Genomic DNA, 25,064 nt, shown 5'->3' on the forward strand with positions numbered 1-25,064 from the left:
ATGTGCCTGTAGAAAGAGAGGGTAGTGATTGGAGGAAAATGGGCATTTTCTACCTCAGTTGTTCATATGAAGTAGAGAGAGTTTTATCTGGAAAGGAAAAGCAAATCTGGAAGGCTTCCTGGAAGAGGTAACATTGAAGTAAGGTTCTCCAAGGAAGAGCAGGAAGATGTCAAATACAGAATCAGCATAAGCATTGCATAAGCAGAGGGAGCAGCATAAGAGTTTGCTTTCAGGAAGCAGCCAGTCAGAGGAAGGAATATAGATAGTCATCATAGACCAGGACTGGCTTTTTTCTATACAGTGCTGGCTGGAGATCTAAAGGAAATACCACAGAGTGTTTTCAGTATCTGAGCTACTTCATCTAATCACATGTGTCTAACTGCTAAAGATTGAACTAGCACATGCCCACAGAAGTGAAAAGTAATTTAAAAATATATCTATTGAAATGATTGCCCATGTGCACTAAAAAGGATAATCACTTGTTAAATTAGGAAGGATGTTCAGAAAGTTGATTAAATCTGGATTCTGATGATGACATGTAACAAGTGTAAATAATCATCTCTAAGACCATTTATTTACACATGTGTTCATTTACTAATAGACATCATAAGAGCATAATGTCTTGCTTAAAACACAGAATCAATTAGTCCTGAAACAGAGGAACAGACAACACAGGCTGGAAGTAGAGCCTAGGAATAATTATGCCAGCAGATACTTGGTGAGTGCTTGCCACATGCCAGGCATGCTTCTGAGCACCTGGCACATATTAACTGATGTAATCTTCACATCAATGCTATGAGCTAGGTTTCTATTACTATCTCAATTTTTATAAATAACACACTGAGACTCGGGTTAAGTAACTTGCTCAAAGTCCCATAGCTAATATGCAGGGAAGCAGAGGCATAAACCCACCCAGCCTGGCTCCTTAACCACTCTACCAGGAAGTAAAAGGGCATTGGGTGTGGGATGGACCCCAGCTCTATGGCTAACTAGCAGTGAAACTCTTAGGAAAGTCGTTTCATCCCTCTGTGTCTCAGTTTCTCACAGTTTCTGCTACTGAAGGAGGAGTTGTTTGTAAAAGACTGAGCCTGGGTCCTGGCACAAGGTACTTGCTCAGGAATTATGATCTGGGAGAGATAGTAGTGAGCCACCCTGGAGAAAGATCTTAGTTTCCTGCCCAGGAATTGAACCTGGGTAGCCTGGATGAAAACCAGGACTCCTAGCTGCCTAGTTCACCAGATGCTAGAGGCTAGAAGCAAAGTTGCCCTGGCTCTTGCCACTGGCACTTCCTTGCCCTGTTTGAAAGCAAGAATGTTTCAGAGAGCCAAAAAAGTGTGAAAATAGGTACAAAGTTTATTATTAGAGACATAGCACAACATGTGGTAGAGAACACAGGGAAACAGCTTATTTAAGCCAGAAGCAAGGCAGAGCTACATATCTGTAGAGAAAAGTTCTGGGTGTCCTCTCTAATGAGGAGTGCAGTAAAAAGGTGACTTCAATCACTTATTTAGGACAGTTCTTCCAGGTCTTCATTTGCCTTTGGCCAATGATTTGATTTCTTTTCCCACATCTGACCTGATCTAGGACCCTCCCCACCACGTGTACACATCTTTTTGCTAAGATAGCTCCCACAGCAGAAGCCTGTGGCTGTGTGTCCACACTTATTATGGGGTGGGGCCCCTCCCTTTTTGAGTCCCTAGAAGCCTTCCTGATCATGTGTAGACAGGGACATTTTCCTTGACCTCAGGAGTGGTTCACTTATCTCTTTATTTTAGTGGAGCTCAGCTTCTGCCACTAGCTTTGTCTTTGGAGTGTCTAGGTGAGAACAAAGCTTCAGTTTTACTCCACTTGACAGATACCAGTCGTCCAGTCCAGGGGTCCATCTACCTCCTACCTCAGTTAGAATGTTGAACAAGATTGAGTCATTCTTTGTAAATAGTACTTCATCTTTGGTCCTTAACCATATGAAGCAAAAGAGAGACCGAAAGCTGTTTCTGACGAAGCATTAAATTCTGTTTCAAAAGACCCACATTTCTCCCCTTTCCACTCGTTTACCCCAATCCCTTGAGGTTGGTCTGACTGCTAGTTTTGAGTTTGAGCTTCTTTTTATAGCCATCTGCTACAGTGCTGTGTTACAACAAACAATATCCTCCTAAAAATGTTTACAAATGCTTCTTACATTAGTGCTGTATATTTTTTCATTAAGCTGTGACATTGCCATTGAAAAATTATTTTAATCATCGCAAACTGAATTACACAAGGAGAAAGCAGAAAGAGATAGTACTTAAAAGGCTGAATGTACATTAATTGCTTCAGCTAATGAAAGAAACATGACTTAGCCGATGCACACAACATGAATCCTAAGATGCACGGACAATTGACTACGGTAATAAAACAAGTATTAGTGTGTTGCATTTGAAATCCTCATTATGCTTCACGCAGCAAAACCCACTGTGTACCTGCTGTTCAGTGTGTATTTCCTCCTCTTGACACCAAGCTAATTATAGCACCGGGCACAGGGTGAAAGCATGTGACCTACGTCTCCACGGTTTGGGGACCTTCAAAAGCCCTGCAAAGTTATGTCTGATAACTCTTTTTCTTTTTGTTTCTTTTTTAACTCTTTTTCTTTTTTTAAGCTGATGAAAGTAGGTATTGGTCAAAATTGTTTTGGAATATCCCAACGTTCCATAGGCAATTTTAATTAAAATATGAATTATTTAAATATGCATACAGTTTATTTCACTTACATTGGAATCTTTATCTCCCTTGGCTTTATAAACTAGTAAATTATTTAGCTCAAGGATAATTTATGTCACATATTCAAGAGGCTGTCCATTGAGCTTTTCCATCTGTCTTTTCATTTCACAAACTTTAAGGATGGTGATAAAGGCATGACATTTAAGAGATAGGGAGAGAAGCCTTATTTTTACCATTCATCTAGAATCACATTGATTGCAAAGAGGTTATTAATAGCTTACACACAGGCTGTATTAACCTACTACCTTCTGTTCATAGACTAAAAATATCACCTTATTAGGATCTGCAGTGAAATTTGACGCAACTACAAGTATCCTCAACGCCCTACCCTTTTTAAAACCTTGATGGCACCAGTAATACTTCAAGGGATATGTAATTATATGTAGCGGTTGGCTTAACCCAAAGTCATTGTTTTTCTAGAGGAAAACCTTTCTTTTCTGGTAGAAAGAAAGCTAGAAAGTAAATTTTTCTTTTTTGTATTTCAATCCTACATGCTGTCTTTTTGTTATTTTTTCAGTAAAACTTTGGTTATGGTCAAATGTATTTCCTTTGCATTTCCTCCCACATATATTATATAATTTGGCTTTGGCACCGATGAGCCTCACATTTTAGACAGACAGTGAGGCTTTCAGAGTCCTTTAAAGGCACTATTTGGAAGCTATCTGTGAGCCAAATCAGCAAAAGCCACACTTCAATAGGGAGAGTGTAAATTGAATAGAAGCTCCAGAATCTCAGCAAGTGTCAGTTTGAAGATTTTTATACTAGGGGGAAAATAGGGAAAAGGGAGAAATGAGGGGATGTGAATAATGAGAAATGGCTTCACTCTGCTTGATCTCTGATTCTAAAAGTTAATGCATGTTAACATTGTTTGAAGAAACTTTTTATAAAGTTGATATTCAGAAACTGTCCCCCAAAGATTCGTTACAGTCCAGGTGGGTCTGTGTAGCTTACATGCACCCCAAGTGGTTGTACAGCAGATTATCTGAAGATGGTTATAGAAACTAGCAAGAGGTGTTGACTTCCAAAAATTAAGCCATTTATACTTTAGTTATTCTATAAATATTTAGTGAGTCCCTATACCTTACCTCAAAACTCCATCTCGTCAAGGCTATGGTTTTTCCAGTGGTCATGTATGGATATGAGAGTTGGATTGTGAAGAAAGCTGAGCACCAAAAAATTGATGCTTTTGAACTATGGTGTTGGAGAAGACTCTTGAGAGTTCCTTGGACTGCAAGGAGACCCAACCAGTCCATCCTGAAGGAGATCAATCCTGGGTCTTCATTGGAAGGACTGATGCTGAAGCTGAAACTCCAATACTTTGGCCATCTCATGCAAAGAGTTTACTCATTGGAAAAAACCCTGATGCTGGGAGGGATTGGGGGCAGGAGGAGAAGGGGACGACAGAGAATGAGATGGCTGGATGGCATCACTGACTCGATGGGCATGAGTCTGGGTAAACTCCGGGAGTTGATGATGGACAGGGAGGACTGGCGTGCTGTGATTCATGGGGTCACAAACAGTTGGACATGGCTGAGTGATTGAACTGAACTGAACTGATACCTTACCTCGAATCTCAGCCCTCAAGGAACTTGAAGTTTGGTGAAGGAGATAAAAAGTAACCAATTTAGTTGAACAAGAGAAGTTTGCTAGTGCTGTGCAGAACTGTATATAAGTCATCTAACCCATTCTAGGGCATCATGAAGGACTGGGGGAGATTGTATCTAAGCTGAAGCATGAGGGATAAAGGATTAAGCAGGAAGAGTTAACCAGCTTGTGTCTAATAGGCCTCAGGTCATGGGGATGATGGTAGGAGAAAAGGCGGAAAATGTGAATAAGTGGTCAGCCAGTTACAGAATTTGGAAGATGTGTTTTTCAGGCCTTGAAGAGTTTACCACAGAACTGGGGAGATACATGATAAAGGAAGATTTTTGGTAATAGACCAGAGAAGTAGCTTTCTCAGAAGTCTTTTGATTTATTAAAAATTGAATAAAACAGGAACTTCCTTGGTGGTCAGGCAGTTAAGACTTCCAATGAAGGGGACACAAGTTTGATTCCTGGTTGGGGAACTAAGATCCCACTTGCTTCATGGTGTGGCCAAAATAATAAGTGAAATAAAATAAAAACAGCACAAACCCCCAAACAAAATAAACAAAAAACCCTGTTATTCTAAAAAAGTAACTCCAGCAGTGTCAAGTATGGTGTCTCATTAAAAGAGAGAAGGCATAAAAAAACAAACAAACAAACAAAAAAACTGAATAAAGTACACTGTCATAGAGAAATCCTATAGGATTTCTCCAGAGGAAGTAATAAAACTCTATGATCTTTGATGTTATTCTCTAGTGGTAAAAGAAGGTTTCATGGAAGATTTTAGGATTCAGTTGGGTCTTAAAAAAATGGATGCTGTTGTTGTTCAGTCACCCACTGTGTCTGACTCTTTGTGACCCCATGGACTGTAGTAAGCCAGGCCTCTCTGTCCCTCACCATCTCCTGGAGTTTGCCCAAGTTCATGTCCATTGCATTGGTGATGCCATCCAGCCATCTCATCCTCTGAAGCCCTCTTCTTCCGCCCTCAATCTTTCCCAGCATCCAGGGACTTTTCCAAAGAGTCAGCTGTTTACATCAGATGACCAAAGTACTGGAGTTTCAACTTCAGCATCAGTCCTTCAAATGAGAATTCAGGGTTGATTTCTCTTGAGATTGATTGATTTGAGCTCCTTGCTGTCCAAGGCACTCTCAGGAGTCTTCACCAGCACCACAGTTCGAAAGTCCTTATAAAAGCACACATACAAAAGAATGGATAGGATTTTGTAAATTATTATTTTGCTATAGCTTTAAACTGAGAAAAGTTGCAAGAATAGCATCAGAAATCACCTTATGCTTATCCAAGTCCACGAATGTTTACATCTTGCCCCAGGTACTCTGGTTCTCTCTGTCTCTCTCTGTCTCACACACACATATTCATACACTGATCGATTTTTTCTGAATGAATTGAAAGCAAGTTGTGGACATTTTGGTCCTTTACTCCTAAACACATCAGTGTATATTTCCCATGAAAAAGGATGGTCTTACATAACCACAGTGAAATAATCAAACATCAAACTTATGTACTATTGATATATTGTGGTCATCTAATTGACAGTCGATAATCAGTTTCTGTGAGTTGTCTCAATCATTCTTCATATGTTATATTTTACTCCCAGTGCAGGATCGAGTCCTGATTTATACATTGCACTTAGGTATCTCTGTAATTATCCTCTCATTTTATTTCTTTATTTATTTTTAATTTTTTTTCATTTATTTTTATTAGTTGGAGGCTAATTACTTTACAATACTGTAGTGGTTTTTGCCATACATTGACATGAATCAGCCATGGATTTACATGTGTTCCCCATCCCAATCCTCCCTCCCACCTCCCTCCCCATCCCATCCCTCTGGGTCTTCCCAGTGCACCAGCCCTGAGCACTTGTCTCATGCATCCAACCTGGGCTGGTGATCTGTTTCACTCTTAATAGTGTACTTGTTTCAATGCTATTCTCTCAGAACATCTGACCCTCACCTTCTCCCACAGAGTCCAAAATCTGTTCTATACATCTGTGTCTCTTTTTCTGTTTTGCATATAGGGTTATTGTTGCCATCTTTTAAAATTCCATATATATGCATTAGTACACTGTATTGGTGTTTATCTTTCTGGCTTACTTCACTCTGTATAATGGGCTCCAGTGTCATCCATCTCATTGGAACTGATTCAACTGTATTCTTTTTAATGGCTGAGTAATATTCCATTGTGTATATGTACCATAGTTTCCTTATCCATTCATCTGCTGATGGGCATCTAGGTTGCTTCCATGTCCTGGCTATTATAAACAGTGCTGCGATGAACATTGGGGTGCATGTGTCTCTTTCAGATCTGGTTTCCTCGGTGTGTATGCCCAGAAGTGGGATTGCTGGGTCATATGGCAGTTCTATTTCCAGTTTTTTAAGGAATCTCCATACTGTTCTCCATAGTGGCTGTACTAGATTGCATTCCCACCAACATGTAAGAGGGTTCCCTTTTCTCCACACCCTCTCCAGCATTTATTGCTTGTAGACTTTTGGATAGCAGCCATTCTGACTGGTGTGCGATGGTTCCTCATTGTGGTTTTGATTTGCATTTCTCTGATAACGAGTGATATTGAGCATCTTTTCATGTGTTTATTAGCCATCTGTATGTCTTCTTTGGAGAAATGTCTGCTTAGTTCTTTGGCCCATATTTTGATTGGGTCATTTATTTTACTGGAATTGAGCTGCAGGAGTTACTTGCATATTTTTGAGATTAATCCTTTGTCTGTTGCTTATTTGCTATTATTTTCTCCCATTCTGAAGGCTGTATAGTTTGCTTGCTTATATATAGCCTATAAATATATATATATATATATATATATAAAGCTTGCTTATAGTTTCCTTTGTTGTGCAAAAGCTTTTAAGTTTCATTAGGTCCCATTTGTTTATTTTTGCTTTTATTTCCAATATTCTGGGAGGTGGGCCATAGAGGATCCTGCTGTGGTTTGTGTCGGAGAGTGTTTTGCCTATGTTCCCTTCTAGGAGTTTTATAGTTTCTGGTCTTACATTTAGATCTTTAATCCATTTTGAGTTTGTTTTTGTGTATAGTGTTAGAAAGTGTTCTAGTTTCTTTCTTTTACAAGTGGTTTACCAATTTTCCCAGTACCACTTGTTAAAGAGGTTGTCTATTTTTCATTGTATATTCTTGTCTCCTTTGTTGAAGATAAGGTGTCCATAAGTGTATGGATTTATCTCTGGGCTTTCTATTCTGTTCCATTGATCTATATTTCTGTCTTTGTGCCGTACCATACTGTCTTGATGACTGTGGCTTTGTAGTAGAGTCTGAAGTCAGGCGGGTTGATTCCTCCAGTTCCATTCTTCTTTCTCAAGATTACTTTGGCTATTCGAGGTTTTTTGTATTTCCATACAAATTGTGAAATTATTTGTTCTAATTCTGTGAAAAATACCATTTGTAGCTTGATAGGGATTACATTGAATCTATAGATTGCTTTGGATAGTATACTCATTTTCACAATATTGATTCTTCCAATCCATGAACACGGTATATTTCTCCATCTATTTGTGTCATCTTTGATTTCTCTCATCAGTGTTTTATAGTTTCCTATGTATAGGTCTTTTGTTTCTTTAGGTAAATATACTCGTAAGTATTTTATTCTTTTTGTTGCAATAGTGAATGGTATTGTTTCCTTAATTTCTCTTTCTGTTTTCTCATTATTAGTGTGTAGGAATGCAAGGGATTTCTGTGTGTTAATTTTATGTCCTGCAACTTTACTATATTCATTGATTAACTCTAGTAATTTTCTTGGGGAGTTTTTAGGGTTTTCTATGTAGAGGATCATGTTGTCGGCAAACAGTGAGAGTTTTACTTCTTCTTTTCCTATCTGGATTCCTTTTATTTCTTTTTCTGCTCTGATTGCTGTGGCCAACACTTCCAAAACTATGTTGAATAGTAGTGGTGAGAGTGGGCACCCTTGACTTGTTCCTGAATTTAAGGGAAATGCTTTCAATTTTTCGCCATTGAGTATAATGTTTGCTGTGGGTTTGTCATGTATAGCTTTTATTATGTTGAGGTATGCTCCTTCTATGCCTGCTTTCCGGAGAGTTTTTATCATAAATGGATGTTGAATTTTGTCAAAGGCTTTTTCTGCATCTATTGAGATAATCATATGGTTTTTATCTTTCAATTCGTTAATGTGGTGTATTACATTGATTGATTTGCGGATATTAAAGAATCCTTGCATTCCTGGGATAAAGCCCACTTGGTCATGGTGTATGATTTTTTTTAATATGTTGTTGGATTCTGTTTGCTAAAATTGTGTTAAGGATTTTTGCATCTATGTTCATCAGTGATATTGGCCTGTAGTTTTCTTTTTTTGTGGCATCTTTGTCTGGTTTTGGAATTAGGGTGATGGTGTCCTCATAGAATGAGTTTGAGAGTTTGCCTTCTTCTGCTATTTTCTGGAAGAGTTTGAATAAGATAGGTGTTAGCTCTTCTCTAAAGTTTTGGTAGAATTCAGCTGTGAAGCCATCTGGTCCTGGGCTTTTGTTTGCTGGAAATTTCTGATTACAGTTTCGATTTCTGTGCTTGTGATGGTTCTCTTAAGATCTTCTATTTCTTCCTGGTTCAGTTTTGGAAAGTTATACTTTTCTAAGAATTTGTCCATTTCTTCCAAGTTGTCCATTTTATTGGCATAGAGCTGCTGGTAGTAGTCTCTTATGATCCTTTCTATTTAAGTGTTGTCTGTTGTGATCTCTCCATTTTCATTTCTAATTTTGTTGATTTGGTTCTTCTCCCTTTGTTTCTTGATGAATCTGGCTAACGGTTTGTCAATTTAATTTATCTTTTCAAAAAACCAGCTTTTAGCTTTGTTTATTTTTGCTATGGTCTCTTTAGTTTCTTTTGCATTTATTTCTGCCCTAAGTTTTAAGATTTCTTTCCTTCTACTAACCCTTCATTTCTTCCTTCTCTAGTTGCTTTAGGTGTAGAGTTAGGTTATTTATTTGACTTTTTTCTTGTTTCTTGAGGTAAGCCTGTAATGCTATGAACCTTCTCCTTAGCACTGCTTTTACAGTGTCCCATAGGTTTTGGGTTGTTGTGTTTTCATTTTCATTCATTTCTATGCATATTTTGGTTTCTTTTTTGATTTCTTCTATGATTTGTTGGTTATTCAGAAGTATGTTTTTTAGCCTCCATATGTTGCAGTTTTTAATAGTCTTTTTTCTATAATTGAGATCTAATCTTACTGCATTGTGGTCAGAAAAGATAACTGGATTGATTTCAATTCTTTTGAATTTACCAAGGCTAGATTTATGGCCCAGGATGTGATCTCTTCTGGAGAAGGCACCGTGTGTATTTGAGAAAAAGGTGAAGTTGATTGTTTTGGGGTGAAATGTTCTATAGATATCAGTTAGGTCTAGCTGGACCATTCTGTCATTTAAGGTTTATGTTTCCTTGTTAATTTTCTGTTTAGTTGATCTATCCATAGATGTGAGTGGGGTATTAAAGTCTCCCACTATTATTGTGTTATTGTTAATTTCCCCTTTCCTTCTTGTTAGCATTTGCCTTACATATTGTGGTGCTCCTATGTTGGGTGCATATATATTTATAATTGTTATATCTTCTTCTTGGATTGATCCTTTCATCATTATGTAGTGTCCTTCTTTGTCTCTTTTCACAGCCTTTATTTTAAAGTCTATTTTATCTGATATGAGTATTGCAACTCCTGCTTTCTTTTGGTCTCCGTTTGCGTGAAATATTTTTTTCCAGCCCTTCACTTTCAGTCTGTATGTTGCCCTTGTTTTGTGGTGGGTCTCTTGTCGACAGCATATACATGGGTATTGCTTTTGTATCCATTCAGATAGTCTTTGTCTTTTGGTTGGGGCATTGAACCCATTTACATTTAAGGTAATTATTGATAAGCATGATCCCGTTGCCATTTGCTTTGCTCTATTGGGTTCGCGTTCATACAACCTTTCTGTGTTTCCTGTCTAGAGAAGATCCTTTAGCATTTGTTGGAGAGCTGGTTTGGTGGTGCTGAATTCTCTCAGCTTTTGCTTGTCTGTAAAGCTTTTGAATTCTCCTTCGTATCTGAATGAGATCCTTGCTGGGTACAGTAATCTAGGTTGTAGGTTATTCTCTTTCATTACTTGAAATATGTTATGCCATTCCCTTCTGGCCTGAAGAGTTTCTTTTGGAAGATCAGCTGTTATCCTTATGGGAATCCTCTTGTGTGTTGTTTATTGTTTCTCCCTTGCTGCTTTTAATATTTGTTCTTTGTGTTTGATCTTTGTTAATTTGATTAATATGTGTCTTGGGGTGTTTCACCTTGGGTTTATCCTGTTTGGGACTCTCTGGGTTTCTTGGACTTGGGTGATTATTTCCTTCCTCATTTTAGGGAACTTTTCAGCTATTATCTCCTCGAGTATTTTCTCATGGCCTTTCTTTTTGTCTTCTTCTGGGACTCCTATGATTTGAATGTTGGGGCATTTCACGTTGTCCCAGCGGTCCCTGAGGTTGTCCTCATTTCTTTTGATTCTTTTTTCTTTCTTCCTCTCGGCTTCATTTATTTCCACAATTTTATCTTCTACCCCACTTATCCTATCTTCTGCCTCCGTTATTCTACTGTTGATTCCCTCCAGAGTGTTTTCTATCTCATTTCTTGCATTATTCATTTTTAATTGACTCTTTTATATTTCTTCTAGGTCCTTGTTAAACATTTCTTGCATCTTCTCAATCTTTGTCTCCAGGCTATTTATCTGTAACTCTACTTTGTTTTCAAGATTTTGGATCATTTTTATTATCATTATTCTAAATTCTTTTTCAAGTAGATTACCTATCTCTTCCTCTTTTGTTTGGCTTGGTGGGCATTTTTTATGTTCCTTTACCTGCTGGATATTTCTCTGCCTTTTCATCTTATTTAGATTGTTGTGTTTGGGGTGGCCTTTCTGTATTCTTGTAGTCTGTGTTTCCTTTTTATTGTGGAGGTTTCTCCCAGTGGGTGGGGTTGGACGATTGGCTTGTCAAGGTTTCCTGGTTAGGGAAGCTTGCGTCTGTGTTCTGGTGGATGGAGCTGGATTTCTTCTCTTGAGTGCAATGGAGTGCCCAGTAGTGAGTTTTGAGATGGGTCTATGGATTTGGTGTGACTTTGGGCAGCCTGTATATTGACGCTCAGGGCTATGTTCCTGCGTTGCTTGAGAATTTGTGTGGTATGTCTTGCTCTGGAACTTATTGGCTCTTGGGTGGTGGTTGGTTTCAGTGTAGGTATGGAGGCTTTTGGATGATCTCTTATTACTTAATGTTCCCTGTAGTCAGGAGTTCTCCGGTGTTCTCAGGTTTTGGGCTTAAGCCTCCTGCCTCTGGATTTCAGTCTTATTCTTCCAGTTGCCTCAAGACTTCTCCATCCATACAGCACTGATAATAAAACTTCTAGGTTAGTGGTGAAAAGATTCTCCACAGTGAGGGACACCCAGAGAGGTTCACAGAGTTACATTGAGAAGAGAAGGGGGAGGAAGGGAATAGACGTGATCTGGGGGAGAAAAAGGAGAGTCAAAGGGGGAGTGAGTAATCAAACCAGTAATCACACTCATGAGTAAAAATGGGCACTGAAGTTTTGATTCTTGAATGTCCAAAACTGATATCAAATACTGAAAAACAAAGATTAAAAATCTAGAGTAGAGGTTAGACTCTTAAAAATACAATATTGAAAAAAAATTAAGAAATATATGTGAAATTTGCTTTAAAAATAGAGTCTTTTTTTTGGGAAAGGTTATAGTGGGTTGTAAAAATGAAAATTAAGGAGTAATAGAGGAGTAATAGAAGACTTTAAAAAAGAGAAAAAAAATTTTTTTAATAAAAAATTAATTATAGTCAAAATATATCTAGGAATTTCTCTGGAGCTGTTGTGGGCAGTGTGGGTTCAGTTCAGTTTCAGACAGCTCCTTGTTCCAGCTTACACTTCTCAATATCTGTAGGCCCCTTCCAGTGTAGTCAGTGTTAACTATAGGGATTTTAATCTGTTGCACCTGTCACTTCTAAAGCGGTTCCCTTCGTTTATTTGGCTTCTGTTTGCAGGTCTCTACAGTGTCTAATTTCCGCCCTGACACAAGCGGGCGGAGGTGGTCTCTTGTTTAGGTTCGCTTGTTCAGTTGTGCTGTGGGGAGGGAGGGGCACTGCAGACAAATGTCACTGGAGTGTGTGGGGAGCACTCGCAGTGTTCCCGCCCCACTGGGTTTGCCCCCGCTGGCGGCGTGTGTACTTTCCCTGTCGACACTGCTCAGGATCCAGGTTGCTCTACAGGGAGCAGGCCCTGAGTTGCATGCATTTCCCAGGCCTAAGCCGCTCGGATTCAGGTTCTTTGGTACTCCACAAAGGCGCAGACTCGGTTGGGCCTGCGTTTTGTGCCTTCCCCCATCTGAGCAGCTCAGGCGACCAGGAGCTTGAGGAGCGCACTCTCCCTGGGTGCAGTGCACCTTATTCCCTCCACGGTCCCAGTCTCAGTTTCCGCACCGCAGGTTGGGTGCGCCTTGTGTCTCTTCTGGGAAGCTGATCTCTGGCTGCGACCCTCCCGGTGGATGTCAACCATCCAGAATCTCAGGAAGTCTTTGGTTAGAAACTGGAAGCCTGTTTGCAGTTTGGTAGGGGATACTGTCTCTGGGGCAGAGTTTGCCCCTTTCCCCTCCCCCCTGCTTCCTGCCTCCTGTGGGGGATGGGCCAGTCCGCAGCCGGCTAGCTCTTCTCTGGTATTCGGTCAGTCCTTTGTTCTGGGAATGGGCAGGTAGTGCCTTGGTTTACGGTTTTTAGCAGGTTAATTCTCTCTCTCTCTTGCTGTCCCACAGTGTAAGTTGCTATCTCAGGTTAGCTCCCTCCGGTTGCCCTCAGGGCATTCAGGCCCAGTCCTTATCCTAAGCAATGCTGCCTGCTCCTCTCTGTTCAGCCCACACTTGCTGGTAGTGGATGCGAACATCTGGGGGACTTTTCTGCTGGGAGTTGCTTTTAGGCATGTAATCTGTGGGTTTTATTTATTTTTCCTCCCGGTTAGGTTGCCCTCTGAGATTCAAAAACTTCTCCCAGACCCACCGGTGAGAGGGTTTCCTGGTGTTTGGAAACTTCCTCTATTAAGACTCCCTTCCCCGGATGGATCTCAATCCCTAACTCTTTTGTCTCTCTTTTTATCTTTTATATTTTGTCCTACCTCCTTTTGAAGACAATGGGCTGATTTTCTGGGTGCCTGATGTCCTCTGCGATCAGAAGTTGTTTTGTGGAGTTCGCTCAGCGTTCAAATGATCTTTTGATGAATTTGTGGGGGAGAAAGTGGTCTCCCTGTCCGATTCCTCTGCCACCTTAGCTCTCTATCCTCTCATTTTAAACAGTTTGCTTTTTTTTTTCAACTCTCTTTTTTTCCCCTTGATCATGGCATTTTGAAGGATACAAGCCATTTGTTTTGTGGAGTGTCCCTCAATTTGGATTTATCTATTGCTTTGTGACAATTAGGTTCAGGTTATACATTATTTTTGGAAAGAGAAAAGTTAGGTGGTAGCCTCCTTAGTGCCTGTTAGGAGGAGACACAGGATGTAGATTTGTCCCCATGTTGGTGATTGTAGCGTTGATAACATAATCTGGTATCCTCCAGACTTTTTCAGTGTAAAATTATGCATTTCCCCCTTTGTAATTAGCAAGAATTTTGTGGGGAGATACTGTGAGTCTGTGTGAATTTTATGTTCCTTATCGAACTTTCATCTGATGGTTTGAGCATCCATGGATGATTTTCCCGTGGTTGCTGCAGTATTTATACTGCTGTATCTATATTACTGTAAGGGAGATCCTTTTTGGCTCCCCAACTGTATTTTCATTTAAATTTATACTTGTATGGGCTCATAGATTTAAATAAGTTATTATCCACTACTCTATTTTGGTGCTTAAATTGTCCCTCATTTTACCTGTGGGAGTCACTTCAAAATGGTTCCCGTATCCTTTGGATAGTTTCTGTCATTTCTTTGAACTCTTAAACTTTTTGGAGCAGTACACCCCTCTGAGATTATTTTGTTCTTTCTCTGCCACATCCCTAGAATCTGCCTTTTATCCAAATAGCACTGGGTCACCAAAATCTGGGTATATTCATTAATATGGGGGTGTTATTGTTTCTAACTCCTTTGATGAACATAAATCAGGTATATTTTTTCTCTGTTTGTTTCTCTGTATTTAAAAAACCCTGAGTTCATACTGATTGTGATACATGCTAGTCTTTCTTGCCTCCATGTTTGTAACTCCAGTTTCCAACAGTGAGAAACCTAGCCTCAGAATGAATACATTTTTTTTTGAAGCCAGAGAGAAATAAAGTTTTTTTTTGATCTCAAAGAATCTGTGAGACATCCAGGTGGAGAAAGGTCTGGGTCTGAGTTATTTCTACCAAAGGAAAATTTGCCTTTAACTTACTGCAGTTTATTGAGTGGTAAAAATGTTAAAATGGTAAAAGTTGCAGAACCTGCATGGGATTAGGGGTTATATAGACATAGATACATCTAATTTCTTCACAAAGAAACCATCATCTCTGCCTTCATTGTTCAGGGTCAGGAGCTCCCTCTGTGTAAAATTCTTAAACTGATATCAGTAACTCTTTGTCTTCAACATTGAAGTATTCGAGACCAATCTCTTGTTGAAGTATTTGCAGTATCAGATTTCTGCTGGCAATGATTCCTATAAAACAAAACTTTCCTTAAAAGAGCTCATTTCCAGTTACTTTTGATACTGAGTTTATCTCCCAGGTTAAATAGTTAAAACGTCTTCAAAACAGAATTGCTGAGACTCTATTTAAGAAACTTCTTTTTGTGTCCTGTCTCCTTTTATAAGTCTTCTTATTATCAGTTCAGTTGCTCAGTCGTGTCTGATACTTTGCTGCCCCGCGGACTGTAACACACCAGGCTTCCCTGTCCATCACCAACTCCCGGAGCTTGCTCAGATTCATGTCCATCAAGTGGGTGATGCTATCCAACCATCTCATCCTCTGTCATCTCCTTCTCCTCCTGCCTTCAATCTCTGCCACATCAGTCTTTCCCAATGAGTCAACTTTTCGAATTGGGTGGGCAAAGTATTGGAGCTTCATCTTTAGCATCAGTCCTTCCAATGAATATTCAGGACTGATTTCCTTTAGGATTGACTGGTTGGATCTCCTTGCAGTCTAAGGGACTCTGAAGAATCTTCTCCAACACTGCAGTTCAAAAGCATAATTTCTTCAGCACTCAGCTTTCTTTATGGTCCAACTCTCACATCTATACATGATTACTGGAAAAAAATCATAGTTTTGACTAGAAGGACCTTTGTTGACAAAGTAATGTGTCTGCTTTTTAATATGCTGTCTAGGTTAGTCTTAGCTTTTCTTCCAAGGAACAAGTGTCTTGTAATTTCGTGGTTGCAGTCACCATCTGCAATGATTTTGGAGCCCAAGAAAATAAAGTCAGTCACTGTTTCCATTGTTTCCCATCTATTTGCCATGAAGTCACGGGACTGGACATTTATAAGGCTAGTCATTGTTGAGCAAGGCGGTGATGTGCTGTGCTGTGCTTAGTCGCTCAGTCCCGTACGACTCTTTGCGACCCCATGGACTGCAGGCTGCCAGCCTCCTCTGTCCTTGAGGATTCTCCAGGCAAGAATACTGGAGTGGGTTGCCATGCCCTCCTCCAGGGGATCTTCCCAACCCAGGGATCAAACCCAGGTCTCCTGCATTGCAGGCAGATTCTTTACCCTCTGAGCCACCAGGGAAGCCCCAAAATACTAGAGTGGGTAGCCTATCCCTTCTCCAGGGCATCTTCTCGACCCAGGAATTGAACCAGGGTCTCCTGCATTACAAATGGATTCTTTACCAGCTGAGCTACCAGGGAAGCCCAGATGGTGATGACGATGATGATTTTTGGTGATCCGTTGAAGATGATTCTGGAGTGCAAAAACGGATGCCATGTATTGGATAACTGCAATTTATTTTCTAGCATATGGTAAAAGCAAAGTCATTTCAGATCTTTGTACTAAGCTGTGTTTGTTGTATGGCTGGGCTGGGGAGTGCATAAACTGTTTCCAAATGAGGCCAGTGGCTATTTGCTTCATATTATTGGAAGAAGAACACAAAGTCCTAGATGAACAGATTGCTCAGCCTAGGAACATGATAATGTGTCAATCGAAAAGAAAGTTGTCACTCTTTCAAGTGAATATTAATTGCATAGTACAATACAATGCTTTTACTGAAACCTTGGCCCAAAGATAATCCAGGTTGTTTCTTAAGGAAGTATAGAACTTAACCTGGTCACATGAAAGGCCTTACAAACTGAGTCTTGAGTCTAAAACATATGTCTGAAGTGAGGAAGTTAAATGTTCACTTCAGAACTAACCCCGTTTTGCCTTTTGACAGAAAGGGCAAGACAGGTTGACACATGGCTGGCTCCAGAAACAAATATCTTGTCTATTCAGTGAAGCAACTTCCTGAGCTAATTTTTCCTTTAGACTGGAATTCGTTTTAGGGACTGGGGCCAGGCTAATCAGTGGGTGCAGGGCACTACTTCATGTCTGCTGTTCCCCTCTCCTGCGATCTCACTCACACGCTCCCCAAGGCCCAAACTCCATTAACAAAGGACCCCTTCTTTTGCTCCATAATGATTCTGTCATAAAAAGCCCAATTACTGTACATAAAGCACTTAACGTGGTGTATGGCACAGAGTACTTAACGTTTAGCAATACTGATGACTATTTTGCATTTATGAAGTTTTCCCACAAAACTGGACATTAAAAGTGTCACATCATTTCCTTTAGATTTGGTTAACTATACCCTAAAGTCTCCTTCATGCTGTCTGGCAGAATATCTGGTCTCAGTTATTAATAGACCACTCCCATCTCAGTCCTTCGGGCCTAATAGAAAAGAAATGAATTGTCTGAGCACTTATGGCTACTTGATGTTAAGGGACTGTGGGCATCTCTTGATGTTAAGGGATTGTCCCCTCTTGGGCTGAGGTCTCTGGAATGTGCCCTGAGGCCAAAGGTACAGCCTCCTGTGGTACAACTTAGGCCTTCTCCACTGAGCTCCTACACCCACTTGATTGCATGAGACATGGGTTCAGGCCCAGTTGCATGACGGCCCCTCAGAATCTGCCTTGGACTTGGGGGGTGGTCCCCCTTTCTCCTGCTGCTATGTTTGTAAAGTCTCTCTGCCTTCAGCCTGTGGTAGGGTAGCCAGATTTAGCCAAGACAAAAATAAAACAAGTTACCCAGATAACTGTGAATTTCAGACATACAATGCATAAAATTTTAATCTAAGTATATCCCCTGCAATGCTCAGGACACAATTACACTAAAAAACTGTTACTTGTCTGCAATTTTTTAATTTAACCAAACACCTGGTATTTTATCTTGCAGATCCACCCAGAAGAGTTCCTGCTTTTGAAAGACCCAAGAAGAGAAGTTGTGTGTAGTGTTCAGTCTTTCAGTATAAATCTTAAGTGGATAGAGAGTACTGCCTGGAGGGACTTTGCTGGTGGAAGAGGTTAAGACTTGGTGCTTCCAAGGCAGAGGGCACAGGTTCTATCCCATATGGCACATGGTATTGTCAAAAAAAAAAAAAGAAAGAAAGAAAAAAGACACAGGGAAAAACTGGGCATAGACAAACATAAAATAATACCCGTAAATCTGTTACTCTCATCATTGTGATTATCCTCCTCCTTATCAGCCATGGTGAATTGCTGCTGGAATCAGTCCCCCTGGGGAAGGTAATATTAATGGATCATTCCCTGAAACAGTTTAAAGATGAAGCAGGAGAAAGTAGGGGGCACTGGAAGTCTGCAAGCATATCAGGAAGCAAGGGGAAGAAATGCAGAGAAATCAAGGCCAGAAAGGCCACTCACCCTTCATAGCCTCACTGGTTGGCCTGATGTGGGCATTGTGGGGGACCCTTTTCTAGTTCACAGTGAGGCATATGGTAAAACAATAGGACAAGCAGGGTCATTAGTTATGTTTGAAAAATTGTTATTAATGTATTTCTGGGAAAAGGGAACCAAAAACCTCATCTTGATAATCCCAGAAAAATACAACTTAAGTTTTAGGAATCAATTGCTGGTGGTTTTGAATCATTCCAGTCCAGTCAAAGGGAAGATTCAAAGTGACCTGTAGCAGTGAGGTCAGTTTGCTACAAAATCATTGTAGGGAGAAACACACACACACTATACCACTGTACTTTATATATTTGTGTATATGAAGTGACATATTTAAAGTAAAATACAGTAAGTCCCCTACGTATGAACCTTCAAGTTTCAAACTTTCGAAGATGTGAGCGTGCATTTCATCAATATCAGGTGTGAGTGAAATTGCAGCTTGCCCTCTGTCTCCTATTGCTATTCAGATCTACCATCGTCTCATTTCTCCCTCCTCCAGTCAGTAACTCTTCTTGCTTGTCCACTTGTATGCCAGCTGTTGTACTGTGTTGTAAGGTTAAACTTGTTTTCTTTATTTTTTGTGTTTTTATGCATTATTTGTGTGAAAAGTATCATAAACCTATTACAGTACAATACTATTTAGCCAATTATGTTAGTTGGGTATCTGGGCTAATTTTGTTGGACTTACGAACAAATTGGACTTAAGAACAAACACTCAGTACAGAACTTGTTCCTATGTAGGATACTTACTGTATGTGTAGTACTGGCGATCAAAATGTAAAATTTTGACACTTACAAAATATTTGTGGGCTTCCCTGGTGGCTCAGATGGTAAAAAAAATCTGCCTAAAATGCAGGAGACCCAGGTTTGATCCCTGGGTTGGGAAGATCCCCTGGAGAAGGAAAGGGCAACCCACTTCAGTGTTCTTGCCTGGGAAATCTCATGGACAGAAGAAACTGGAGGGCTATATTCCATGTGGTTGTAAAAGATTCAGACATGACTTAGACACTAAGCAAATACAAATTAGATTCAGAGTTAAGTTTCCAATTTCAGTCAACTCTGCCAGTTCAGTTCAGTCACTCAGTCATGTCTGACATGTCCCATGGACTGCAGCACGCCAGGCTTTCCTGTCCATCAGTGCCTCCTGGAGTTTGCCCAAACTCATGTCCATTGAGTTGGTGATGCCATCCATCCATCTCATCTTCTGTCGGCCCCTTCTCCTCCTGCCCTCAATCTTTCCCAGCATCAGGGTCTTTTCCAGTGAGTCAGTTCTTCACATCAGGTGGCCAAAGTATTGGAGTTTCAACTTCAGCATCAGTCCCTCCAATGAATATTCAGGACTGATTTCCTTTAGGATGGACTGGTTGGATCTCCTTGCAGTCCAAGGGACTCTCAAGAGTCTTCTCCAACACCACAGTTCTAAAGCATTATTTCTTCAGTGCTCAGCTCTTTTTTATAGTGCAACTCACATCCATACATGACTACTGGAAAAACCATAGCCTTGACTAGATTGACTTTTGTTGGCAAAGTAATGTCTCTGCTTTTTAATATGATGTCTAGGTCAGTCATAGCTTTTCTTCCAAGGAGCAAGCGTCTTTTAATTTCATGGCTGCAATCACCATCTGCAGTGATTTTGGAACCTCTCAAAATAACGTCTTTCACCGTTTCCACTGTTTCCCCATCTATTTGCCATGAAGTGATGAGACTGAATGCCATGATCTTAGTTTTCTGAATGTTGAGTTTTAAGCCAAATTTTTCACTCTCCTCTTTCACCTTCATCAAGAGGCTCTTTAGTTCTTCACTTTCTGCCATAAGGGTGGTGTCATCTGCATATCTGAGGTTATTGACATTTCTCCTGGCTATCTTAATTCCAGCTTGTGCTTCATCCAGCCCGGCATTTTGCATAATATACTCTACATATAAGTTCAATAGGCAGGGTGACCATATACAACCTTGATGTACTCCTTTCTTGATTATTGAACCAGTATGCTGTTCCATGTCCAGTTCTAACTGTTGCTTTTTGACCTGTATACAGACTTTTCAGGAGGCAGGTCAGATGGTCTGGTATTCCCGTCTCTTTCAGAATTTTCCACAGTTTGTTGTGATCCACACAGTCAAAGGCTTTGGCGTAGTCAATAAAGCAGAAGTTGATGTTCTGCCAGGTAGCTGTTAAATGTGATATGATCTGAATAGAGAAGGAAGTGTTTTCTGTCTTTTGAGTTCTATAAGAATCCAGTCTGTGTGTGTGAGTTTGTGTGTATACAGGTTTGTGATTCTTTTTCTTTATAGTTTGCAGTCATCCCACTTAGCTTGTGACTCTCAGGTAGAGAGAGTCTAGGTAGACTTTAGGTAGAGCAGTCTGGAGTTGATAAATGCCATTCCAGTGGTGAGTCAATAACCAGAACTGGTCAGTGAGTTTAAGATATACCTTAAGAGACTGTTTACTGTTGAGTGTCCACTCAGTGCTAAGAAACTTCTTCACAGTCATCTGCTAGTTCAGAATTTTATCCATTTGACAAGTAAGAAATACAGTGAATTCACTTGCTCAGGGTCATGCTTGACCTTTGTGACTAAGCTGGCATTCTCTTCCATAGTGCTGAACTTGAAAGTCCGCTATCTTCCTATGGCTCATGGTAATTCCTATGAGTGTTTAGGAACCTAGATTCTAGCACCAGTCTGAGCTTGAATCCTGTTTCTGCTGCTTTCTAGCTTACTTACCTTGGGCAAATGACATAACCTCCATACTTCAGTTTCCTCATTCATGAAATGGAAATAATATTATTAAATTACTTAATAAGCTTTTTAAGAGGATGAAATCATACAGTATACATAAAGACTGTATATAAAGTTCTTACCCCATCCGCTGTAAGACCCTGATTGACATTGGTCATTGTCATTGTCGTTATTTTATACTTTGACAAGGGATTCAAGCCTTGGCTCTCTCGTGGAGAGATGCTAGTGCATGGAGATGCTAGTTATCACCAGCTTGCCCCCCCCACCCCCCCGGGGCTGGTTAGCTGCTAATCAGCAGCAATGATTCCAAGCCTAGTTGGTTTCTAGGTTCCAAATGGCCTGGGGTGGGAGTGGGGGGCGGGGTTCCTGGAATATGGCTACCCATCCAACTCAGAGAGTCAGAATTTCTTCCAAATATTTTCTTGGCTCCAGAGAACTGACAAGCCCATGTTTACTCTCTCAGATAATTTGAAAAAGCCTGTGAACCTGGTGATGCAGGGGATGGCTTTTCACTTAGAATCACCTCATCCAAAATCATAGGTATATTTTCCTTCAAGGAAATATGACTTATTTGATTCTTGTGTCAAAACACACCTTCTCTGAATACCTTCCACCATGGTGCCTGTGTAAGGGGCTTTCCACCTCTGAATGAGGTCATAAAGCTGCAATTATTCTTCTCCATGGAGTTGACTCTACCAGGCTCATTTGCAGAGTTACTCATCTGTGACTTGGTCACTTAAATAACCCTTTGCCTAAAGATATCCTTTGCTGCAGCCATTTACCCCTAAGAACCATGTTCATATTATAGAGAAATACAAATACAAGCGTGTCTTACAGCAGCAGTGTGACAGAGCTGTCAGCTATAAATTATATGTGGTGTTGGATGGGGGAGAAGTCAACAACTCTATAGTCTATGAAAGAATTTCATCAGAAATTCCAGACCCTCATAATTGGAAAGTCTCCTTTGCTAGTTTTATTTTGCTCAGGAAGATTTTCAAAGCAAACAATTTTCTGGATGCCTAAAAGTAATGCCTAGGTTTCTGTTTTTACATATTTAAGCTAGGCATTTAAATACAATTCAAGCATTCCAGGGTGTTAACGGTGTTTACAAAGGAGACTGCTAGAGGCAAACTCAGTCAGTTTCTTAAATTAATAATGCTTTTGTTCACCATCCAATTTTTCCTTCAGTTCTGTTTGAGCCAGTGTGCCTCTTCTCCATTTATTCATCTGATAATAATGACAATTTCCATTTACACATGGCATTTCAACTGGAAGGCTTTCTCTTTCTCTCTCACACACAGCATCACTCTCTGCCACCTTCTGCATGGCAACAGAAAATGCAAACTGCAGCACAGTCATTGGTCGGTGAGGAGAAGAGAAGCCTCAGAGTGAACACCAAAAGAAAACAAGGCTGAAAGAAAGGCAGGAGGAGCAGAAGGAAATTCAATACATTGCCGTGTTTATTTAGAAGAGGGACCTGGCCCAGGGAACGGAGGATTCTTCCAATAACCACCTAGCACCTCTATAGAAATAAGTAATAGAGAATAGAACAAGCAACTTGGAGCTAGACAGTTCCACATTTAAGTGTTTGACCTATCACTTCCTAGGAGGTGTCTTTAGGCAAGTCCCACAAGTTCTTTGAGACTGGGTTTTTTAATCCATTAAAGGGGTGTAATAATTCTTATTTTCCAAGGTTGTATGTGTTGGATATATAGAAGTAAAGTATGTTATAAGAGCTTAATATATAGTATTCACTATTTTTTATTATTACTAGTGTTGCTATAATGATCATTGTCAATACTGCCTATGCAATTGTGATAGGGACAGCATAAAGGGACAAAGTAGGTGATTAAATAGTTAATCTCACTAGGGATTGTAAATTAAAAAAAAATGGAAGACCCTGAAGAAGGGATTCATAGGGCCAGGACTCCCTCCATCTCAGGCCTACCTGTGCTGATCATGCTCGGCTGCCTCTCCAATGGACTCTGAACTCTCTGCTTAGTGCCTGTGGGAACGACAAAGGAAGGATAAGACCCCCTCTGGACAGAGGAATCTTGAAGATAACATCCAGGTTACTCATTGCCTAAGAGGAAACATACCGTAATCACCCCTGTCTCCGGACAGGTCATAAATTTTTCCGTATCTATCAGGATGTAATCACAGGCTTATCGATTATTAACTGGTTGGAACGTGACCACAAGCTTATTGATTATTAACTGTTTGGAATGTAACTGCAGGCTTATTGATTATTGACTGTTTGAACACATAACACGTGAATGATGGGGTTATTGTAGTTGTATTTTACCCTACCTTTGTTTATGTAAGTCTCAAGGGAATTGGGGTGGTGGGTTTGGACACGTACACATGGGGCATAAAGATTTTCACAAATGCTGGTCAGGGTCCTTGGGTAAGAGGAGACTCTGCCTTGGGCCCGCCGGTGTAATAAACTGCACTCCACTATCTGTATTGTCCTTCTGAGTGAGTTTGTTTCCCGTAAAGCATGGCTATAACAACCCCTGTAAATTAATGATCACTTAAGAAAACAGGTTTGCTTAACCACAAAACCGGGCAGGCTTGATTAGCAAAAAAACCATGCAGCAGAATCATGAGACATGTCCCCAGACCATGAAATAATGGTGGCATGATACCCACAGCCTGCTCAGGGGGCTCAATAAGTTAATGATTCCTATCACATGTTCTCTGCACACATGAAAAACAATTTATGGAAAGGTGACATTTCAAAGTAAAGACCCTTATTGTAGTGAGACCTGAGAGAATATTTCCATAGTGCCATGACAATTGTGGCTTGACCATGTAGGGACAAGAAAACTCCCCTGCCCAACCTGGAGGAGGAACTAATGAGAGGAGCGTGACATCTACTCAAGAATGAGAAGAAGGTAGTCTTTTTCTTTCTTACTTTTTCTTTGATTATAAAATTATAACCCATTAAGTTCTCTGGGTGGCACCCCTCGCCTGCCTGCTTGTAAGGCTCACAGGTGTCCTATTCTAATAAATTTCTTCTTGTCTATCACTTTGCCTCTTGCTGAATTCTTTTCTGTGCTAATACATAAAGCACTATGGTACTGGAGTTCTTTGGAGCCCCCCCACCCCCCACCCCCTCCCCCCCGCAAAATGCCACCAGTTTCAATTGCATGCATGGACCCTGAGGTCTTCCAAAGGGCTGCTCTCTGCCTGACCCCTGGCTGATCTTTTGTCTTCCCTTGAAAACAGCCTTGAGGTTTACGCTAAAGCAGGAGTATTATCGCCCAGAAGCCTAAATTGTCATGCCTCTTCATGCACCCAGGAGGACAGCTGGTGTTCCCTTTGCATGGGCTCTGACTCAACTACTTGAGATAGTCAGCCTCACGTTTCAGTGTACATAAAAGTTGTCTGGAGGATTTTTATAAAATGCAGATTGCATGAGCACTGTCCTAGAATTTTCCATCCAGTAAGTTCACCAGCCCAGTATTTTGCATCTCTAAGTGGTTTCCAGGTGCTGCTGATGCTGCCGGTCTGAGGACCACACTGTGAGAACCCCTGCGACATCGGGTAGTTAATGATCACTTGAAAGCCATCAGGAGCCTAATCTTCAGAGAATGTGTTGTATTTGGAGCCCAGACAGGTCAGATAGGCGGGTTGGGGGTTGGGGTACCAAAGGTGAAGTCAGGGATGGGCTGAACATCTGCAGAAGGTAAAGACTGAAGGGGAGGGCAGGTGTTGAGACCCCAGGCCACCGGGCTCACAGCTGGGGCTGGGACTTCTTTGGTTTCCAGTTTCTCAATTTCTTCCCCTTTCTCCTGACTTCTCTCGTTCACAACCCTAAGCCCTGTGGGTTTCCTTCTTTTTCCATGGAGTCATCTCCAGATTGGCCCCATGCAGAAAGAGAGAGATGCAGAGACAGAAAGAGTCATTCCAGTAGTGGAAATAATATCTGTAATGGCCTGGAAGTTGGATCTGAGGAGCTAAAAGCAATCCAACTTGGCTAGATCCTGGAAGGCCAAGGAGCTTCCAGCTCGGGAAAGTGCTGTGGCTCACACAGCAGAAGTTGGGTCACAAATTGGCCTTGATCCCCAATGCTGTGGGAAGCTCCTGGAGGGTGTTATTCAGAG

Source organism: Muntiacus reevesi, chromosome 2 (genome assembly GCF_963930625.1).
Source record: "Muntiacus reevesi chromosome 2, mMunRee1.1, whole genome shotgun sequence".
NCBI lineage: Eukaryota > Metazoa > Chordata > Mammalia > Artiodactyla > Cervidae > Muntiacus > Muntiacus reevesi.